Source organism: Coffea eugenioides, unplaced genomic scaffold (assembly GCF_003713205.1).
Source record: "Coffea eugenioides isolate CCC68of unplaced genomic scaffold, Ceug_1.0 ScVebR1_94;HRSCAF=444, whole genome shotgun sequence".
NCBI classification, from domain to species: domain Eukaryota; kingdom Viridiplantae; phylum Streptophyta; class Magnoliopsida; order Gentianales; family Rubiaceae; genus Coffea; species Coffea eugenioides.
Window position 1 is genome coordinate 455,216 of NW_020864831.1, and position 5,217 is coordinate 460,432.

A 5,217-nucleotide genomic window follows, 5' to 3' on the forward strand; every position below is an offset into this window, starting at 1 on the left:
GAGCAGCAGGCCGGCTCCGCTCCCTTCCTTACTCGAGGCTCCGTCCACAAATAGTACCCACGGCTCCTCCAGCCGTGTCTCCTCGGGCAAAGAGCTCGGCTCAGTCACTGACAAGCTGGCTCCCTCGGCGAGGAAGTCGGCCAGGGCCTGAGTTTTGATAGCTGTGCGAGGCTGATAGCCGATGTCATGCTCGACCAGTTCGACGGCCCATTTGGTCATTCTGCCCGAGACCTCAGGTTTTGTGAATATCTGTCGTAAGGGTTGATCCGTCAGGACAGTAATGCTGTGGGCCTGAAAATAAGGTCGGAGCTTCCGGGCGGCGTGCCTCAAGGCGAGGACCAATTTTTCCGCCAGCGTGTACCGCGTTTCCGGCCCTTGTAGAGCACAGCTAACGTAGTATATTGGCCTTTGAGCCCCCCTATCCTCCCATACCAAAACCGCGCTAACGGTCTCGTTGCAAGCAGACAAGTATAGGAACAGGATTTCTCCCTGCTCCGGGGCAGTCAGAGCAGGTAGCTCAGCTAGGTATGCTTTTAGGTCGGTGAAATCTTTCTGGCATTCTTCCGTCCATTGAAAGTCCTTTGGCGCTTTCAGGATTCGAAAGAAGGGTAGCCCCCTTACCGCGGAGCGCGAGAGGAATCTATTCAGGGCGGCCATCCTTCCCGTGAGCCGTTGGACCTCCTTGATGCTCATCGGGGGACCATGTCCACGATGGCTGGAGCTTATCCGGGTTGGCCCGGATCCCCTCTCGGGAGACCAGGAAGCCCAAGAACTTTCCTGACCTGATCCCGAAGGTACATTTCTTTAGGTTCAGCCGCATCCGGCTTTCCCACAGGATGTTCAGGATTTCCCTCAGGTCGGGAACGAGCTGCCGGTCAGTTCGACTCTTGACGATCATATCGTCCACATAGACCTCCATACTCCTGCCGATATGACTCTGGAATAGTTTGTTGACCAGGCGCTGGTAGGTAGCTCCAGTGTTTTTCAATCCAAACGGCATTGTCCGGTAGCACTACGTCCCTTTCTCGGTGATGAAGGAAGTCTTTTCCCGATCTTCCTCGGCCATCTCTATCTGGTGGTATCCCTTGAAGGCATCCAGGAAACACAAAATGTCAAAATCCACAGTAGAGTTTACTAACCTGTCGATCCTTGGTAAGGGGAAGCAGTCCTTTGGGCAGGCCTTGTTAAGATCTGTGAAATCCACGCACATCCTACAAGACTGGTCCTCCTTCTTCACCAGGACGGGATTGGCTAACCAGGTCGGGTAATATACCTCCAAGATGATCTTGGATTCCAGCAGCTTGCTGACCTCCTTCCTGATCACCTCATTCCTGTCGCGCCCCATTTTTTATAAGAAAAATAAATGAATGGTTTGAAAAGTGAATTTTAGTTGGAAAATGAATTTGTGATTTAAAAAGAAAATGAAAAATATGGGTCTAAATGGGACTTGAAAATGCGACGATTTGACCCAAAATATAGTTTAAAAGGGGTTTTGAAATAAAAATCGGAGTCGCCACTTGGTATAGAGTTAAGGTGTACCAAGTCATCAAAAATGAGTTTTCAAAGGAAAAAGTAGAAAAACCCCTTTTAAACGACTTATAGTCTACGAAAATCAAAGGAAAGGTTCGGGAGTCACATTTGACGAAGGGGAAGGCAAGGATAAAAATCCAAGGCACCCCTTCGACCTAGCCAAGGCTAGTTGCGTGATTTAGTCAAAAATTTTCTTGTTTTTGTCGCGCCCCACTTTTTGAGTGTGTGAAAGTAGTGTGTGAGATATGTATGCGAACGTGTGTGAAAATGAAGATAAAAGGCCGTGGGATTGTGAAATGCGACGGTTTGGCCAAACATATAGTTTAAAAAGGGTTTTTTTGAATGAAAAATGGAGTCACCACTTGGTATAGAGTTAGGGTGTACCAAGTCACCCAAAAATGAATTTTTGGAAAGAAAAGCGAACAAACCCTTTTTAAAGAATTTTAGGTCTATGTAACCAAAGAAAGGGATCGGGGGTCACATTTGATGAGGGAGAAGGCAAAGGCAAAGCCTAAGGCACTCCCTTACCCTAGTCAAAGCTAGTTGCATGACTTAGCCCTTCTTTTCCTAATTCTTCTACCCAAAGTATACGTTGCATGTTGGATGTGACTAATGGATATGACAAAAATGCAATCCTAAATCTAAAATGTCTCTTATGAGGCTTTTTGGTCCCAATCACATGAGTTGTGATGGCCAATAAGGAAAACTCTCATAGAGGTCACGGGTAATGCAAATGAAGACCCAAATATGAGTACAAGTATGAAAAATGTAAGAAAAGTACAAAATAAAAATACAAATGTATGTGCAAGTGTGCAAATGTAAGAAAAGTGCATGTGTGCCAATTGAGAAAATAAAGGTGTTTGTGTGCAAGTGGATGAAAATAGGGTATAATAGTAGTAAATGCATATAAGTGCGACTGGGTGCAATTCGTGAGGTAGAAAATAAATAAGTGATAGGGAAAGAAGAGAAATGTGTGAACATGGCATGTGGAGTGAGAAAAATATAAGTAGTGAGAGAGTGTGGATAAAGAAAGTGAGGAAGTGATGCAATAAAAATGAGAGTGTATGAACCTAGAGGAATGCATCAAGTCGGGTACGGGGATGACTTCTAACTTAATGATTTTTAATTTTCCCTTTGATTAGAAGGAAGAACTAGCGTGCTAAGGCTATTTTGTAGCCACACTCGCTCGTTTCCCTTATCGAAAGGGGACTCTCAAACAAATGTACCCTATAACTAGCATGAGGATGCAAAAACCTAAAATGAAGGGGAAAGGATTAGAGGAGCATGCCAAATGCTAGAAAACTAAGAAAAATGTATGAAATGTAGTGAAACATGCAAGCATGTACTAACGAGAGGGGGCGGCCTATTGGGTCTAGCATTGGACTAGCCCTTTTCTAAAATTCTCTCACAAGTATTGGACTTGCGAGAGCTCGAGAGGAAAGACCATGACCAGCGTTGGACTAGCCACGGTGACGTCACACATTCATTATAAACCAAATAAATCATGTAAAGTCTAATAAAGCAAATAAACACATAAATCACATGTTGCACATAACACATAAGCATGGTATCTAGATGCAAGACCCTAAGAAAGCAAGTAACACGTAGTACGTAAGCATGCAAATCACACAAGGCAATTAAGGCCCTAACTATTACATTTTTAGGGGGGAAGGCCTACTACAATCTAAAAGGGGAAACGGAATATGATAAATAAAATAACCTAGCTATTACAACTTTGGCATTCAAGTGCCTTCAAATGACTTGCTAATTAAAATGAAATAAAAAGAAAGCGAAATAGGCAATTAAACATAAAATGAAAAACGAATTAAGCATGCATATTCACACATAACACGTAGGAGCACGTAGGAGAAATAAAATCAAGAAAATAGAGGTTACCTCCCTTGCAATGGTAATGAAATGTAGGAAATATTAGCTTCGAAACCCTCCAAAAAAAAAAAGAAAGGGTCAAGGCATCTCAAATAACCAGATAAAAATGAAGTTGAACCATTGAAAGCATTTAAATAACTAAACAGTCCATGATTCACAAAATTAGGATCCAATTGAAAGGAAAAAGAAAGTTTTAGGGATCAGCTTGACTAAATTTTCAACTGTTTGGGCCATGATGCAACAAGAGGAAACTTGGGAGGTCCAGGAACGAATTCTTAACAACGTTTCCATGCATGCAACAAGACATTCGGCCAAGTGAAAGTCTTCTTTGCTTATGCGAGGCTTGCTGCTATTTCTCACCCATTTGGCCGAGAAAGCATTCATGAAAATGACCCAATACATTCCCCCTCATTCAAACAAAACATACACAGACTTGAAACAAAGGTAGCGGAAAGATCTAACCAGCTTTTGAACAACAAAAATGGAACGACAAGATCTGGAGGAAAAAAACATGCTAACTTTGAAGAAAACAAGAATTTCCGCAGCTTTTCGGTTTCTTACTCAAGTGACAAAGTTGACTCCTTTCATCTTTTGTCATGAGCAAAGCAACTTATATACAATCAAACCATTCCAACGAGATGGGTAAATGAATCCAAATCCCAAATCAAAACATTACAGTTTCACTTAGTTCGAACATAACAGAGTACGAAAGACAAAATGAGGAAGATCAAAACCACAATTTCCTTGCTAGTTTCTGGTGGAAGAGAAATTTCTGTTGCTAAGGACATCATATCCATTACGCACCCATTACATCATGCTAGACCCAAAGGAAGAGAAAAGACCAATGCAACCCAGGAATAGCAAACAAATCTTAAAAGTTAAGTAAACCAAAACAAACTTCAGCAACCCAAGCGAAGAAAGAAATCTGTTCGCACAGCTGCAGTATGATCGAGGGGACTCTTGGCTCCTTTAAACTCTAATAACATGACCTAGAAAGGACTCAATACAGGACCTAAACTCACTCCAGCACCAAAACTCGGGACAAAGGGGAGAGGGGATGTGACGCCCCGAAAAGTATGAGTTTGAGAACCCGGAAATTTTCTAATTTTCTAGGGTTTATTTTTTTAAACGCCAGCTTTTTCTACATTTTCTTTATTAGAAAAATTCCCCAGAGAAAGTTTATGAGAAAAAAATAGTTTTAAAATGATTTTCTAGTATCGGTTAGTTTTTGAGAAATTAAGGATATATATATCGGACGTGGGACCCGCAAGTGCGGTAAATGCATTATATTTTTGACAACTTGTTGGAATTTTGTATTAAGTGATATTATTTTACAATGTGTTAAGATATTTGTGTAAGAGAGACAAAGTTAGGCAAGCAATTAATGAGAGGGACATGTGTCACCATATGATTAAATCTTGTTTTGACTTACTATTCAACCTTTTACCAATTACTAAATAAAACAAAAAAAATTGATCAAATATCTTCCATTTTTCCTTCAAGCTTGGCCGAACCTCCTCTTACAAGAAAAGAAAGAAAAGCTTCCAAGTTTCTTGCTCCAATCATGTCCAATCTCACAAACTAACCATTTAATCTTGAATTCCTTCCATAAAACCTCTTCAAGTAGTGATTGTGAGTTGTTGTGTGAAGTTTTTTTGGAAAGTTAAGGTGACCAATAGCTCTCTCTCTCTTGTTCTTAAGGTTTGTGAAGAACCACCCTCCTCCTTTAATTGATGCTTAAATCATGCTTAGTGGTAGTATAAGATGCAAATTTATGGATTAAATCTTGAGTTTTGGTTG